The following is an 18,604-nucleotide window of genomic DNA, read 5'->3' as shown; positions in this document are numbered from 1 at the left end:
TATATTATATATAACATATATATATATATATATATCACGGCACCCTAGGAGAACCAACACCGGGTGACCGGTGTGGCTTACCAACCGCTGGTGTCCTCCAGATTCCGTCGTAGGTCCCCCGGAGCTGTAGAGCTGTGCAGCTGCAGCATACACTGGCAGAATGCCAAACATGGCCGCCGGAGCTCTCAAGGGGGGAGTGGAGCCATGGGCGGCGCCGGCAAAAGGCGGGAATCTGGAGGCCCCATAGTGGTCAATGAGAGGGAAGGGGAGACATGCAAAGATGCTCCAGCCCTCTGTCGGTAATCCCGCCCTTACCCCTGACAAGCAGGCCCGGGGGCGGGATTTTTCGCGACTAGGCCGCGATGAAGCCGGGGACTAAATCTAAGGCCGTGCCCGACAAGCAGGCACGGCCGGCGCGGAAGTCCGATGAAAAAACAACGGACGGCGCTACTGGCGAGAAAGGCGACCTCTCTCCCCGTACCGTCCCCCCATGGGGACAACACAGAGTACCTTGAGGGTGCAGGGCCCGGTCCCTGGGGATGAAAACGCTCCGGTCCAGCAGGTTCCACCAGGGGCTGCGGATGGAGCACGGTCTCAGCAGGTGAATGACCGGTGAGGCTCCCACTTCTCCCAGAGCCGCATAAGGGATGGTGAATGTCTTGCTAAATTCTACTAAAAAGGGGGCTGAAAGCCCGTACTTACGAAGCGCTCACTGATATCCTAATCAGGCACGAATACTAATATTCTTTATAGCAAGATGCTATTTATTTTAATAGCACATGAATAGTTAATGGTACATAGGCATTTAGAATCTTATACAATAACAGAAATATGCATCAACATTACCGTTTGTTGTAGCAATCCTTTCACATCGGAGGGAACTCGAGTTAATGATAAAGGAATCAACATCATGGCATCTTGCATCACAGGAACAGTGCGTACACTTCAATGTCCTGGAAGGTTTCCCTTAACATTAAGCGAGTCCGGTGTATTTTTATAGGAAAACTTTGTAGGTTGTGTTTAAATGGTCACCAGCATGTGACAGCTGAGTCATGTTCATGTAACTTAACCACAAACTGCTGTGGGCACCAGCAGCTTCCTGCACATTTCCTGCACATCCTGCCAGTTGACCATAGTGTTAGTGAAATATTGCAATGAGCCGTAAATTTCATATGCAAGCTTCCTTAAACCTGTCTTTAAGCCAACCACAAGTTTCCGGTAAGTGGAACTGTAAATGTGACTTCCTCATTATCTTGAAACTGCTTGACATGTATTCTTTGGTCATCATATTGGCCATCCAGAGGGCATCTCTTTGATACTGAATTATTGATAGGTCAAATAATATCTGGGATCACTCCTATCTTTTGATTATGATTCCTATCTAATCACACATTCTTTCAGTCATATCACATTGGTATCACAATCGGTCCTTGATCCCAGGGATTATTTTCCATCATCAGTATTCCACTAGAAGAAGATCACTCGGAATATACCATACCATGACCAAGAAGAAGGGAATTTTGTTACTTACCGTAAATTCCTTTTCTTCTAGCTCTTATTGGGAGACCCAGACGATTGGGTGTATAGCACTGCCTCCGGAGGCCACACAAAGCAATTACACTAAAAAGTGTAAGGCCCCTCCCCTTCTGGCTATACACCCCCAGTGGGATCACTGGCTCACCAGTTTTAGTGCAAAAGCAAGAAGGAGGAAAGCCAATAACTGGTTTAAACAAATTCTCTCCGAGTAACATCGGAGAACTGAAAACCGTTCAACATGAACAACATGTGTACCCGCAAACAAACCAAAAAATCCCGAAGGACAACAGGGCGGGTGCTGGGTCTCCCAATAAGAGCTAGAAGAAAAGGAATTTACGGTAAGTAACAAAATTCCCTTCTTCTTCAGCGCTCTATTGGGAGACCCAGACGATTGGGACGTCCAAAAGCTGTCCCTGGGTGGGTAAAGAAATACCTCATGTTAGAGCTGCAAGACAGCCCTCCCCTACGGGGAGGCAACTGCCGCCTGCAGGACTCTTCTACCTAGGCTGGCGTCCGCCGAAGCATAGGTATGCACCTGATAATGTTTGGTGAAAGTGTGCAGACTCGACCAGGTAGCTGCCTGGCACACCTGTTGAGCCGTAGCCTGGTGTCGTAATGCCCAGGATGCACCCACGGCTCTGGTAGAATGGGCCTTCAGCCCTGATGGAACCGGAAGCCCAGCAGAACGGTAGGCTTCAAGAATTGGTTCTTTGATCCATCGAGCCAGGGTGGCCTTAGAAGCCTGCGACCCTTTGCGCTGACCAGCGACAAGGACAAAGAGTGCATCCGAACGGCGCAAGGGCGCCGTGCGGGAAATGTAGATTCTGAGTGCTCTCACCAGATCTAACAAATGTAAATCTTTCTCATACCGATGAACTGCATGAGGACAAAACGAAGGCAAAGAGATATCCTGATTAAGATGAAAAGAGGATACCACCTTCGGGAGAAACTCCTGAATGGGGCGCAGCACAACCTTGTCCTGGTGGAAGACCAGGAAGGGAGCCTTGGATGATAGTGCTGCCAGCTCAGACACTCTCCGAAGAGATGTGATCGCTACCAGAAAAGCCACTTTCTGTGATAGTCTAGAAAGTGAAACCTCCCTCAGAGGCTCGAAGGGCGGCTTCTGGAGGGCAACTAGTACCCTGTTCAGATCCCATGGATCTAACGGCCGCTTGTACGGGGGTACGATATGGCAAACCCCCTGTAGGAACGTGCGCACCTTAGGAAGGCGTGCCAAACGCCTCTGAAAAAAGACGGATAGCGCCGAGACCTGACCTTTAAGGGAGCCGAGCGACAAACCTTTTTCTAACCCAGATTGCAGGAAAGAAAGAAAGGTAGGCAATGCAAATGGCCAGGGAGACACTCCCTGAGCAGAGCACCAGGATAAGAATATCCTCCACGTTCTGTGGTAGATCTTAGCGGACGTGGGCTTCCTAGCCTGTCTCATGGTGGCAACGACCCCTTGGGACAATCCTGAAGACGCTAGGATCCAGGACTCAATGGCCACACAGTCAGGTTCAGGGCCGCAGAATTCCGATGGAAAAACGGCCCTTGGGACAGTAAGTCTGGTCGGTCTGGGAGTGCCCACGGTTGGCCGACCTTGAGCTGCCACAGATCCGGATACCACGCCCTCCTCGGCCAGTCTGGGGCGACAAGTATGACGCGGCTGCAATCGGATCTGATCTTGCGTAGCACTCTGGGCAAGAGTGCCAGAGGTGGAAACACATAAGGGAGCCGGAACTGCGACCAATCTTGCACTAGGGCGTCTGCCACCAGCGCTCTTTGATCGCGAGACCGTGCCATGAAGGTTGGGACCTTGTTGTTGTGCCGTGACGCCATTAGGTCGACGTCCGGCACCCCCCAGCGGCGACAGATTTCCTGAAACACGTCTGGGTGAAGGGACCATTCCCCTGCGTCCATGCCCTGGCGACTGAGGAAGTCTGCTTCCCAGTTTTCTACGCCGGGGATGTGAACTGCGGATATGGTGGAGGCTGTGGCTTCCACCCACATCAGAATCCGCCGGACTTCCTGGAAGGCTTGCCGACTGCGTGTCCCCCCTTGGTGGTTGATGTATGCCACCGCTGTGGAGTTGTCCGACTGAATTCGGATCTGCCTTCCTTCCAGCCACTGCTGGAAGGCTAGTAGGGCAAGATACACTGCTCTGATTTCCAGAACATTGATCTGAAGGGTGGACTCCTGCCGAGTCCACGTACCCTGAGCCCTGTGGTGGAGAAAGACTGCTCCCCACCCTGACAGACTCGCGTCTGTCGTGACCACCGCCCAAGACGGTGGTAGGAAGGATCTTCCCTGTGATAATGAGGTGGGAAGAAGCCACCACTGCAGAGAGTCTTTGGCCGTCTGGGAAAGGGAGACTTTCCTGTCCAGGGATGTTGACTTCCCGTCCCATTGGCGGAGAATGTCCCATTGAAGTGGACGCAGATGAAACTGCGCAAACGGAACCGCCTCTATTGCCGCCACCATCTTCCCGAGGAAGTGCATGAGGCGTCTTAAGGAGTGCGACTGACTTTGAAGGAGAGCCTGCACCCCAGTCTGTAGAGACCGCTGCTTGTCCAGCGGAAGCTTCACTATCGCTGAGAGAGTATGAAACTCCATGCCCAGATACGTTAGTGATTGGGTCGGTGACAGATTCGACTTTGGGAAGTTGATGATCCACCCGAACGCCTGGAGAGTCTCCAGTGCAACATTCAGGCTGAGTTGGCATGCCTCTTGAGAGGGTGCCTTGACCAGTAGATCGTCCAAGTAAGGGATCACAGAGTGTCCGTGAGAGTGCAAGACTGCTACCACTGCCGCCATGATCTTGGTGAACACCCGAGGGGCTGTCGCCAGACCAAATGGCAGAGCTACGAACTGAAGATGGTCGTCTCCTATCACGAAGCGTAGAAAGCGTTGGTGCTCTGTAGCAATCGGCACGTGGAGATAAGCATCTTTGATGTCTATTGATGCTATGAAATCTCCTTGAGACATTGAGGCAATGACTGAGCGGAGGGATTCCATCCAGAACCGCCTGGCGTTCACATGCTTGTTGAGCAGTTTTAGGTCCAGAACAGGACGGAAGGAGCCGTCCTTTTTAGGAACCACAAAGAGATTGGAGTAAAATCCTCGCCCCCGTTCCTGAGGGGGGACAGGGATCACGACTCCTTCTGCTCTTAGAGAGTCCACCGCCTGCAGCAGGGCATCTGCTCGGTTGGGGTGTGGGGAGGTTCTGAAGAACCGAAGTGGAGGTCGAGAACTGAACTCGATTCTGTACCCGCGAGACAAAATGTCTGTTACCCACCGGTCTTTGACCTGTGACAGCCAAATGTCGCAAAAGCGGGAGAGCCTGCCACCGACCGAGGATGCGGAGGGAGGAGGCCGAAAGTCATGAGGTAGCCGCTTTGGAAGCGGTTCCTCCATTTGCTTTCCTGGGGCGTGAGTGAGCCCGCCAGGAATCTGAGCTCCCTTGTTCTTTCTGAGTCCTTTTGGACGAGGAGAATTGGGCCTTGCCCGAGCCTCGAAAGGACCGAAACCTCGACTGCCACTTTTTCTGTTGAGGTTTACTTGCTCTGGGCTGTGGTAAGGAAGAGTCCTTACCCTTGGACTGTTTTATGATTTCAGCCAATGGCTCACCAAACAGTCTGTCTCTAGATAATGGCAAGCTGGTTAAGCATTTTTTGGAACCAGCATCTGCTTTCCAGTCCTTTAACCACAAGGCTCTGCGCAAAACCACAGAATTGGCGGACGCCATAGCGGTACGGCTCGTAGATTCTAGGACAGCATTGATAGCATAGGTCGCAAACGCAGACATTTGCGAAGTTAGGGACGCCACCTGCGGCACTGCTGGATGTATGATAGCATCCACCTGTGCTAAACCAGCTGAAATAGCTTGGAGTGCCCACACGGCCGCGAATGCTGGAGCAAACGACGCGCCGATAGCTTCATAGACAGATTTCAACCAAAGGTCCATCTGTCTGTCGTTGGCATCTTTAAGTGAAGCGCCATCCTCTACTGCGACTATGGATCTAGCCGCAAGCTTGGAAATTGGGGGATCCACCTTTGGACACTGGGTCCAACGTTTGGCCACCTCAGAGGGAAAAGGATAACGGGTATCCTTAGAACGTTTAGAGAAACGCTTGTCTGGATGAGCGTCGTGTTTCTGGATCGATTCTCTGAAGTCAGAGTGGTCCGAAAAAGCACTTAATTTACGCTTGGGATACAGGAAATGGAACTTCTCCTGCTGTGCAGCTGCCTCCTCTGCAGAAGGGGCTGGGGGATAAATATCCAACAGTCTATTAATTGCCGATATAAGGTCATTAACCATGGCGTCACCATCAGGGGCATCCAGATTGAAAGGAGCCTCAGGATTAGAATCCTGATCACCGTCCTCAGTCTCATCACCGAGAGACTCTTCTCGCTGAGACCCTGAGCAGTGTGATGACGTGGAGGGTCTTTCCCAGCGAGCTCGCTTAGGCTGCCTGGGACTGTCATCTGAGTCAGAGACTTCAGCCTGTGATGCTTGAGACCCCCTTGAAGTACGGATTAGTTCCAACTGAGGGGGACCGGAGAGCATAGACACAGCAGTGTCCATGGTCTGAGTAACTGGCCTGGACTGCAAGGTCTCCAGGATTTTTGACATAGTCACAGACATTTTATCAGCAAAAACTGCAAAGTCTGTCCCCGTCACCGGGGCAGGGTTCACAGGCGTCTCTGCCTGGGCTACCACCACATTAGGCTCTGACTGACGAAGTGCCACTGGGACTGAACATTGCACACAATGTGAGTCTTTGGAGCCTGCCGGTAGATCAGCCCCACATGCAGTACAAACAGTGTACACAGCCTGTGCCTTGGCACCCTTGCGTTTTGCGGATGACATGTTGCTGCCTCCTCAGAGCAGTACAGGGTGTCCAGCCAAGAAGCGACCTTACAGTGCAACTATATATATATATGGTACTAAGAAAAAAGTACACTAATATAACACTGAGGCACTAGTGGGGCCAGCACTAAAGTGCAGCTTACCGCCCGCTTAGGAGCGGGTGTGTGGTCGCCGAAATCCCTTTAGTCTGGGTCTCCCAGAGCCTGCTGCCTTTCCCCAGCCAGACCGCATGTGTAATGGCTGCCGGCGTCCTTGTGGAGAGGGGGGGCGGGCCCTGGGCGTATACAGACGAAGAGCGGGAAGCCTGCTTCCCACTGTGCCTAGTGAGAGGGCTGGAGCATGTAAATAAAGCTCCAGCCCTCGGCGCTGCCAATTGAGCAGCGTCTCTCCCCTACCCTGATTGACAGGGTGGGGGCGGGAACGAAGCGGCGCTAGGCCGCAGAAGCCGGGGGCTAAAGTTAGAAGCGCCGCCGCCGTAAAAGCGCGGTCGCCAGTAGCGGTCGGCGCAGTAGTTCCCAACATGTAACGTCACTCAGCAAAGCTGCAGTGACCTAACCCCAGCGCACAGCGCTACTGTCCCCGGCGCACTATAACGCTCAGCAAGCCTTGAGAGTGTCCGTGCCTGCCGGGGACACAGAGTACCTGAAAGTTGCAGGGCCTTGTCCCTGAACGGCACTCCCGCTCCCAATCCAGCAGGTTCTCTGGGTCTGTGGATGGAGCCCGGCCTCAGGGCTTGGAGGCCGGTAAGATCCCACTTCCACAGAGCCCTCCAGGGGATGTGGAAGGAAAACAGCATGTGGGCTCCAGCCTCTGTACCAGCAATAGGTACCTCAACCTTACAAGCACCACCGCGGGTGAGAAGGGAGCATGCTGGGGGCCCCATATGGGCCCTCTTTTCTTCCATCCGATATAGCCAGCAGCTACTGCTGACTACAAACAGTGGAGCTATCCTTCGCACAAAGCAGAAAACTGGTGAGCCAGTGATCCCACTGGGGGTGTATAGCCAGGGGAGGGGCCTTACACTTTTTAGTGTAATTGCTTTGTGTGGCCTCCGGAGGCAGTGCTATACACCCAATCGTCTGGGTCTCCCAATAGAGCGCTGAAGAAATATTGTTTGCCACAAATTTTGTTTTCTTGGTTTGTTTAGATAAACGTTGAATCACAAATATAATCACTTTCACTACTTTTGTACAGTATATTAAAACTAAAAGCAATATTATCTGAAAAGCTCCCTTGAATATCATGTGTTTTGGCATTTGCTCGATATTCAAAGGAATCATTACACATTACATTTCCCGATATGTTACTACAAGTTTCACTAGTCCCATTTATGAACATATTGGCATAAGGCCATAACATATCATGAATTGTCCTTTCCACTAAGCTGGGTTTAAAAGCATCTACAGTATTTATAGCTGTCCCAAAACTTATTTTTATATTCTCTATAGGGATGAATTCCAGGTTAGTCAGTCCAGTCTTATTTCTTAGTACCCAAATTCCTCCCTTAAAAGCCAGATATTGCAAATTGGTGACTGTTGCATTCAAATTGCCTTGCCACCATGGAAGATTGATCCATCCCACTATGGAAATGGGTACTGTAGTATTCTATAGACGAACACTTCGAGTGTCTTTATCAGCAAGATGATCAGAACAACTTTTCTACTTTAAGATTTCCTCCATCGATACCGGGACATCCAGATAAGGGATACTGGTGGCTGTAACCGAAGAATGTGTACAGATCCAGCAATCTGGGTGTTGAAAATGTGATGGTGCATCAGAAATTCATTCGCCACAGGTTCCTCCTGATGTAGACTTGTCCATCCAACGACCAGAGAGGCAAACATCAAACACAGGAATTTCTCCATCTCATCACTATCGAGCTCTTCCCAGTAACCGATACCATGGATTCCGCTTATTTACCACACCTTCTGCAAATAAAGATACACTATTATTCTCGTAAATGAAGGGAATTTTGTTACTTACCGTAAATTCCTTTTCTTCTAGCTCTTATTGGGAGACCCAGACGATTGGGTGTATAGCACTGCCTCCGGAGGCCACACAAAGCAATTACACTAAAAAGTGTAAGGCCCCTCCCCTTCTGGCTATACACCCCCAGTGGGATCACTGGCTCACCAGTTTTAGTGCAAAAGCAAGAAGGAGGAAAGCCAATAACTGGTTTAAACAAATTCTCTCCGAGTAACATCGGAGAACTGCAAACCGTTCAACATGAACAACATGTGTACCCGCAAAGAAACCAACAATCCCGAAGGACAACAGGGCGGGTGCTGGGTCTCCCAATAAGAGCTAGAAGAAAAGGAATTTACGGTAAGTAACAAAATTCCCTTCTTCTTCGTCGCTCTATTGGGAGACCCAGACGATTGGGACGTCCAAAAGCTGTCCCTGGGTGGGTAAAGAAATACCTCATGTTAGAGCTGCAAGACAGCCCTCCCCTACGGGGAGGCAACTGCCGCCTGCAGGACTCTTCTACCTAGGCTGGCGTCCGCCGAAGCATAGGTATGCACCTGATAATGTTTGGTGAAAGTGTGCAGACTCGACCAGGTAGCTGCCTGGCACACCTGTTGAGCCGTAGCCTGGTGTCGTAATGCCCAGGATGCACCCACGGCTCTGGTAGAATGGGCCTTCAGCCCTGATGGAACCGGAAGCCCAGCAGAACGGTAGGCTTCAAGAATTGGTTCTTTGATCCATCGAGCCAGGGTGGCTTTAGAAGCCTGCGACCCTTTGCGCTTACCAGCGACAAGGACAAAGAGTGCATCCGAACGGCGCAAGGGCGCCGTGCGGGAAATGTAGATTCTGAGTGCTCTCACCAGATCTAACAAATGTAAATCCTTCTCATACCGATGAACTGCATGAGGACAAAACGAAGGCAAAGAGATATCCTGATTAAGATGAAAAGAGGATACCACCTTCGGGAGAAACTCCTGAATAGGACGCAGCACAACCTTGTCCTGGTGGAAGACCAGGAAGGGAGCCTTGGATGATAGTGCTGCCAGCTCAGACACTCTCCGAAGAGATGTGATCGCTACCAGAAAAGCCACTTTCTGTGATAGTCTAGAAAGTGAAACCTCCCTCAGAGGCTCGAAGGGCGGCTTCTGGAGGGCAACTAGTACCCTGTTCAGATCCCATGGATCTAACGGCCGCTTGTACGGGGGTACGATATGGCAAACCCCCTGTAGGAACGTGCGCACCTTAGGAAGGCGTGCCAAACGCCTCTGAAAAAAGACGGATAGCGCCGAGACCTGACCTTTAAGGGAGCCGAGCGACAAACCTTTTTCTAACCCAGATTGCAGGAAAGAAAGAAAGGTAGGCAATGCAAATGGCCAGGGAGACACTCCCTGAGCAGAGCACCAGGATAAAAATATCCTCCACATTCTGTGGTAGATCTTAGCGGACGTGGGCTTCCTAGCCTGTCTCATGGTGGCAACGACACCTTGGGACAATCCTGAAGACGTTAGGATCCAGGACTCAATGGCCACACAGTCAGGTTCAGGGCCGCAGAATTCCGATGGAAAAACGGCCCTTGGGACAGTAAGTCTGGTCGGTGTGGGAGTGCCCACGGTTGGCCGACCGTGAGCTGCCACAGATCCGGATACCACGCCCTCCTCGGCCAGTCTGGGGCGACAAGTATGACGCGGCTGCAATCGGATCTGATCTTGCGTAGCACTCTGGGCAAGAGTGCCAGAGGTGGAAACACATAAGGGAGCCGGAACTGCGACCAATCTTGCACTAGGGCGTCTGCCGCCAGCGCTCTTTGATCGCGAGACCGTGCCATGAAGGTTGGGACCTTGTTGTTGTGCCGTGACGCCATTAGGTCGACGTCCGGCACCCCCCAGCGGCGACAGATTTCCTGAAACACGTCTGGGTGAAGGGACCATTCCCCTGCGTCCATGCCCTGGCGACTGAGGAAGTCTGCTTCCCAGTTTTCTACGCCGGGGATGTGAACCGCGGATATGGTGGAGACTGTGGCTTCCACCCACATCAGAATCCGCCGGACTTCCTGGAAGGCTTGCCGACTGCGTGTCCCCCCTTGGTGGTTGATGTATGCCACCGCTGTGGAGTTGTCCGACTGAATTCGGATCTGCCTTCCTTCCAGCCACTGCTGGAAGGCTAGTAGGGCAAGATACACTGCTCTGATTTCCAGAACATTGATCTGAAGGGTGGACTCCTGCTGAGACCACGTACCCTGAGCCCTGTGGTGGAGAAAGACTGCTCCCCACCCTGAGAGACTCGCATCTGTCGTGACCACCGCCCAAGACGGTGGTAGGAAGGATCTTCCCTGTGATAATGAGGTGGGAAGAAGCCACCACTGCAGAGAGTCTTTGGCCGTCTGGGAAAGGGAGACTTTCCTGTCCAGGGATGTTGACTTCCCGTCCCATTGGCGGAGAATGTCCCATTGAAGTGGACGCAGATGAAACTGCGCAAACGGAACCGCCTCTATTGCCGCCACCATCTTCCCGAGGAAGTGCATGAGGCGTCTTAAGGAGTGCGGCTGACTTTGAAGGAGAGCCTGCACCCCAGTCTGTAGAGACCGCTGCTTGTCCAGCGGAAGCTTCACTATCGCTGATAGAGTATGAAACTCCATGCCAAGATACGTTAGTGATTGGGTCGGTGACAGATTTGACTTTGGGAAGTTGATGATCCACCCGAACGCCTGGAGAGTCTCCAGTGCAACATTCAGGCTGAGTTGGCATGCCTCTTGAGAGGGTGCCTTGACCAGTAGATCGTCCAAGTAAGGGATCACAGAGTGTCCCTGAGAGTGCAAGACTGCTACCACTGCCGCCATGATCTTGGTGAACACCCGAGGGGCTGTCGCCAGACCAAATGGCAGAGCTACGAACTGAAGATGGTCGTCTCCTATCACGAAGCGTAGAAAGCGTTGGTGCTCTGTAGCAATCGGCACGTGGAGATAAGCATCTTTGATATCTATTGATGCTAGGAAATCTCCTTGAGACATTGAGGCAATGACTGAGCGGAGGGATTCCATCCGGAACCGCCTGGCGTTCACATGCTTGTTGAGCAGTTTTAGGTCCAGAACAGGACGGAAGGAGCCGTCCTTTTTTGGAACCACAGAGATTGGAGTAAAATCCTCGCCCCCGTTCGTGAGGGGGGACAGGGATCACGACTCCTTCTTCTCTTAGAGAGTCCACCGCCTGCAGCAGGGCATCTGCTCGGTTGGGGTGTGGGGAGGTTCTGAAGAACCGAAGTGGAGGCCGAGAACTGAACTCGATTCTGTACCCGCGAGACAGAATGTCTGTTACCCACCGGTCTTTGACCTGTGACAGCCAAATGTCGCAAAAGCGGGAGAGCCTGCCACCGACTGAGGATGCGGAGGGAGGAGGCCGAAAGTCATGAGGTAGCCGCTTTGGAAGCGGTTCCTCCATTTGTTTTCCTGGGGCGTGAGTGAGCCCGCCAGGAATCTGAGCTCCCTTGTTCTTTCTGAGTCCTTTTGGACGAGGAGAATTGGGCCTTGCCCGAGCCTCGAAAGGACCGAAACCTCGACTGCCACTTTTTCTGTTGAGGTTTACTTGCTCTGGGCTGTGGTAAGGAAGAGTCCTTACCCTTGGACTGTTTTATGATTTCAGCCAATGGCTCACCAAACAGTCTGTCTCTAGATAATGGCAAGCTGGTTAAGCATTTTTTGGAACCAGCATCTGCTTTCCAGTCCTTTAACCACAAGGCTCTGCGCAAAACCACAGAATTGGCGGACGCCATAGCGGTACGGCTCGTAGATTCTAGGACAGCATTGATAGCATAGGTCGCAAACGCAGACATTTGCGAAGTTAGGGACGCCACTTGCGGCACTGCTGGATGTATGAAAGCATCCACCTGTGCTAAACCAGCTGAAATAGCTTGGAGTGCCCACACGGCCGCGAATGCTGGAGCAAACGACGCGCCGATAGATTCATAGACAGATTTCAACCAAAGGTCCATCTGTCTGTCGTTGGCATCTTTAAGTGAAGCGCCATCCTCTACTGCGACTATGGATCTAGCCGCAAGCTTGGAAATTGGGGGATCCACCTTTGGACACTGGGTCCAGCGTTTGGCCACCTCAGAGGGAAAAGGATAACGGGTATCCTTAGAACGTTTAGAGAAACGCTTGTCTGGATGAGCGTCGTGTTTCTGGATCGATTCTCTGAAGTCAGAGTGGTCCAAAAAAGCACTTAATTTACGCTTGGGATATAGGAAATGGAACTTCTCCTGCTGTGCAGCTGCCTCCTCTGCAGAAGGGGCTGGGGGAGAAATATCCAACAGCCTATTAATTGCCGATATAAGGTCATTAACCATGGCGTCACCATCAGGGGCATCCAGATTGAGAGGGGCCTCAGGATTAGAATCCTGGTCACCGTCCTCAGTCTCATCACAGAGAGACTCTTGTCGCTGAGACCCTGAACAGTGTGAAGACGTGGAGGGTCTTTCCCAGCGAGCTCGCTTAGGCTGCCTGGGACTGTCATCTGAGTCAGAGACTTCAGCCTGTGATGCTTGAGATCCCCTTGAAGTACGGATTAGTTCCAACTGAGGGGGACCGGCGAGCATAGACACAGCAGTGTCCATGGTCTGAGTAACTGGCCTGGACTGCAAGGTCTCCAGTATTTTTAACATAGTCACAGACATTTTGTCAGCAAAAACTGCAAAGTCTGTCCCCGTCACCGGGGCAGGGTTCACAGGCGTCTCTGCCTGGGCTACCACCACATTAGGCTCTGGCTGACGGATTGCCACTGGGACTGAACATTGCATACAATGTGAGTCTTTGGAGCCTGCCGGTAGATCAGCCCCACATGCTGTACAAACAGTGTACACAGCCTGTGCCTTGGCACCCTTGCGTTTTGCGGATGACATGTTGCTGCCTCCTCAGAGCAGTACAGGGTGTTCAGCCAAGAAGCGACCTTACAGTGCACTATATAAATATATATATATATATATATGGTACCAAGAAAAAAGTACACTAATATAACACTGAGGCACTAGAGGGGCCAGCACTACTGTGCTGCTTACCACCCGCTTAGGAGCGGTATGTGGACGCCAGAAATCCCTCTAGTCTGGGTCTCCCAGAGCCTGCTGCCTTTCCCCAGCCAGCCGCATGTGTAATGGCTGCCGGCGTCCTTGTGGAGAGGGGGGGCGGGCCCTGGGCGTACACCGACGAAGAGCGGGAAGTCTGCTTCCCCCTGTGCCTAGTGAGAGGGCTGGAGCATGTAAATAAAGCTCCAGCCCTCGGCGCTGTTAATTGAGCAGCGTCTCTCCCCTACCCTGATTGACAGGGTGGGGGCGGGAACGAAGCGGCACTAGGCCGCAGAAGCCGGGGGCTAAAGTTAGAAGCGCCGCCGCCGTAAAAGCGCGGTCGGCGCCAAGTCCCCGGCGCACTACAAGTCGCAGCTGCGTCGCCGCTCCAGGAGCGGTCGGCGCAGTAGTTCCCAACATGAAACGTCACTCAGCAAAGCTGCAGTGACCTAACCCCAGCGCACAGCGCTACTGTCCCCGGCGCACTATAACGCTCAGCAAGCCTGAGAGTGTCCGTGCCTGCCGGGGACACAGAGTACCTGAAAGTTGCAGGGCCTTGTCCCTGAACGGCACTCCCGCTCCAAATCCAGCAGGTTCTATGGGTCTGTGGATGGAGCCCGGCCCCAGGGCTTGGGGGCCGGCAAGATCCCACTTCCACAGAGCCCTCCAGGGGATGTGGAAGGAAAACAGCATGTGGGCTCCAGCCTCTGTACCAGCAATAGGTACCTCAACCTTACAAGCACCAACCGCGGGTGAGAAGGGAGCATGCTGGGGGCCCCACATGGGCCCTCTTTTCTTCCATCCGATATAGCCAGCAGCTACTGCTGACTACAAACAGTGGAGCTATGCGTGGATGTCTGACCTCCTTCGCACAAAGCAGAAAACTGGTGAGCCAGTGATCCCACTGGGGGTGTATAGCCAGAAGGGGAGGGGCCTTACACTTTTTAGTGTAATTGCTTTGTGTGGCCTCCGGAGGCAGTGCTATACACCCAATCGTCTGGGTCTCCCAATAGAGCGACGAAGAAAACATTTTTCTTGTGGGACATATTCCCACTTCTCCACTCCTGGTCTCATTATCAGGAGAGTACGATCTTTTCTGACTGCTATTACCTCTGTCTCTGAGGGCGGTCCTTGGAGGTTTTGAATCCATATTTTTGCTCCTACATTTTTAATATTAGAGGATCCAAAACCTTTAGTACCCCGAATTGTTAATTCTGCTGGGGCAGTTCCTTCTCTTATTTCAGACAAGATTATTAGAATTATTAACATCTGAGCAACCCTCTGGTGTTTAACCAAAATCAAAGGTTCATTTCCCAAATTTAGCATCAGTACCTTGATTTCTCCCTGATAATCTGCATCTATTACCCCTCCCACCACTATGGCTCCTTTTAACACTAAACTAGGAGTGGCTATTTGACCATAATGATCCTTTGGTATCTGGCAACCCAATCCTGTTGAAATTGGTTTTACCTTACCTGGGGGTACCATGACAGTTTCCAATGTACTGAGGTCTAAACCTGCGGAATAAGGTGTCGCTCTTTCTGGTGTGCCCAAACAGCTGTACCTTGCAACCATGCCTCTTTTTTCCTTGTCAACTGTTGGACTGATTTGTCTGATGGCTGCTGCTTTATCTGCTTCTGAATTAAACAAACGTTCAAGTGAGTTAGTAGGGACATGAGCATCGACATGAAATACAGTGGTCTTGGTAGATTGAATAATCCCTTCAATGTCTTCCTGTAACTCCCTCATCCTCCCTAGAACTACACCGATTGATTCTCCAGTCAGCGCTACAGTTAAGGTTAAAATAACTGTTTTGTATGCTGGAGGAGCATGTTTAACCAGCCTATTTCTTATGCTGGCTTTCAATGGGTACTGGAGATAATCATCATCCATTCCCAAAAGAGGAAGAGCATTCCTCATTGCTCCTTCCTTCAGCCTTTCCATACCATCTTTTAAGGCATACCAAGGTTTATCATTGATAGGAAAGTCTGCTTCTGATGGATATTTGTCCAGAAAAGAATGGGCTAAGATCATGATTAAGTTTTGAGTACCATGCTCATTATGATGAACAAAATTTTTTTATTGATCTCTGAATTACTGGGTCCTGAGACATGGTGACAAATTTTGCCACGTCTCCGGCGTCAAAGTGCACTCCACCTCCTCCGAGATCGTGCACTCTGACCAACCAGGGAATTTCTCCTTCTCCTGGTTTTTGTCTAAACTGTGCTAAAATGCTATCAACTTCTCCCTGAGAGTAATCTTCAATGGTTACTCTATTTTTTACATGAGGAATCGTTCTCTCATTTGTGATGGCATTACCATCTTTGTCATATTGCAGATTCCCCTGACCATCCCGGATATGTTCCCGGATGATCTCATTTTCTGTCCTCTCTAGGCGCCTCCTTACTGGGTTAGCCTGAATCTTCCCTTTATGGTAATCCTCCTCATCAGATGATGATGAATCCCACACATCCCCATCCCAAGTATCGGGATCCCAGTTTATAGAAGCTGAGATGATACTTTTATGTACTTTGGTTTTATTTACTTTTCCTCTTCTTTTCTTGTACTTATTTTGAGCAATTTTTATGGCAGCTTTTTCTGCCACATTCTGATAATGTTCCAATTTATCCTTCAACAGTCTGGTATTACTTTCCAGAACTGTTTTCAGGCCACCTAATTCTATCATCTTTTGTTCAATCTGGGAACTTTTCTTCTGCATCTTTAGATTACGCTCATGCATTACACTATATGTACTTGCCAAAATCCAGATGCGCCGTCCTAAAGACACTACATCACCTGCTTTCACAGGGACACTACCGAATACATTCACAACATCAGTAGCTTCACTACCCTTAAGCTTATCCTGCCATTGTTTGCGCCGTGCTAAAGACACTACATCACCTGCTTTCACAGGGACACTACCGAATACATTCACAACATCAGTAGCTTCACTACCCTTAAGCTTATTCTGCCATTGTTTGTGCCGTGCTAAAGACACTACATCACCTGTTTTCACAGGGGCACTACTGAGTACATTCACAACATCAGTAGCTTCACAACCCTTGAGTTTATTCTGCCATTGTTCTGCCAATCCACAATTGACCAATTCATGTGCTATAAGATTGTAGGGAGCCTCAGTCCAGGTGGGGATCTCCACAACAACCTCCTTAACATTATCCTTACGTTTTCTGAACATTTTGACACTATGCAAAGATTGAAAAAAATTTGGAATTTTGCCAAATATAGGTTTTTAATTCTAAATTACAAAAATTCGTTAATTACTTCTTATAGAAGTAATCCTGCCGACTACGCCAAATTATGTCTTGCTAAATTCTACTAAAAAGGGGGCTGAAAGCCCGTACTTACGAAGTGCTCACTGATATCCTAATCAGGCACGAATACTAATATTCTTTATAGCAAAATACTATTTATTTTAATAGCACATGAATAGTTAATGGTACATAGGCATTTAGAATCTTATACAATAACAGAAATATGCATCAACATTACCGTTTGTTGTAGCAATCCTTTCACATCGGAGGGAACTCGAGTTAATGATAAAGGAATCAACATCATGGCATCTTGCATCACAGGAACAGTGCGTACACTTCAATGTCCTGGAAGGTTTCCCTTAACATTAAGCGAGTCCGGTGTATTTTTATAGGAAAACTTTGTAGGTTGTGTTTAAATGGTCACCAGCATGTGACAGCTGAGTCATGTTCATGTAACTTGACCACAAACTGCTGTGGGCACCAGCAGCTTCCTGCACATTTAGCCAGTTGTCAACTGGCCGACCACAGTTGACCATAGTGTTAGTGAAATATTGCAATGAGCCGTAAATTTCATATGCAAGCTTCCTTAAACCTGTCTTTAAGCCAACCACAAGTTTCCGGTAAGTGGAACTGTAAATGTGACTTCCTCATTATCTTGAAACTGCTTCAAAACCTGTTTGACATGTATTCTTTGGTCATCATATTGGCCATCCAGAGGACATCTCTTTGATACTGAATTATTGATAGGTCAAATAATATCTGGGATCACTCCTATCTTTTGATTATGATTCCAATCTAATCACACATTCTTTCAGTCATATCACATTGGTATCACAGTGAAGGAGACGGCATGTGACTCCAGCCTTTGTACCCGCAATGGGTACCTCAACCTTAACAACACCGCCGACATAGTGGGGTGAGAAGGGAGCATGCCGGGGACCTCTTTTCTTCCATCCGTCATACTATGTATGAGAAATATTTTTTTTTTTTTTTTTTCTATGAGTGGATGTGTGCCTCCTTCCACACAAAGCATAAAACTGAGGAGCCCGTGATCCACGGGAGGGTGTATAGGCAGAGGGGAGGGGTTACACTTTTTTAAAAGTGTAATACTTTGTGTGGCCTCCAGAGGCAGAAGCTATACACCCAATTGTCTGGGTCTCCTAATGGAGCAAGAAAGAAGCCACATTTATATAGGTTTTATTTAGTTTTTCTGCTTTTACACCATAAAAAAAAATTATATCTCTCCCATAAATATATGTAGTGTGTTTGCTTCTCATTGCTGTATTCTGAGAGCTACCACTATTTTTTCACCAATTGGGTTGTATGACGCCTTGTTTTTTGCAGAGGATAAGATGACATTTTAAGCTGTACCATTGTAATTTATGGCTTTTTGATCGCATTTGATTCTACTTTGTCAGCTATGACAGTTAACCCCTTTAGTGAACACAGGTATATGTATGTGTGTGCAAAAGCTAACATGATCGTGTTAATCATATTGTTACGGATGCAGGCACTACCAATTTTTTTTTTTTTTTTTTTACACACAAAAAAAAAAACTTAATATTTTTTTCATCTTTATTGCCTTTATTTTTTACTGTCTGAGGCTAGGGCTCCACTTTGCATTTCCACCTGCATTTTAGATCAGTTTTGAGAAGCACCTTTTTCATGCCAAAAGGCATGCGTTTTGATTTCCCAGCAAAGTCTATGGAAAATGGGGATTTCTAGATCCCCGCTTTGCGTTTTAAAACGCTGCGTTTAATTTGCATATTTTGTGGCAAAAACCATGCTTTCAAAGAAGCAACATGTCAATTGTTTTTGCCATTTTGGGTGCGTTTTGCTATGAGAAATTGCCAAGATTCCAGCGTTTTACCTGCTTTTCCAGTGCAGAAAACATGCGTTTTGGATTTCATAT

The sequence above is a fragment of the Anomaloglossus baeobatrachus genome, chromosome 3 (assembly GCF_048569485.1).
Source record: "Anomaloglossus baeobatrachus isolate aAnoBae1 chromosome 3, aAnoBae1.hap1, whole genome shotgun sequence".
NCBI classification, from domain to species: domain Eukaryota; kingdom Metazoa; phylum Chordata; class Amphibia; order Anura; family Aromobatidae; genus Anomaloglossus; species Anomaloglossus baeobatrachus.
The sequence above is the reverse complement of the archived record's forward strand: the minus strand, read 5'-3'. Positions refer to the sequence as shown.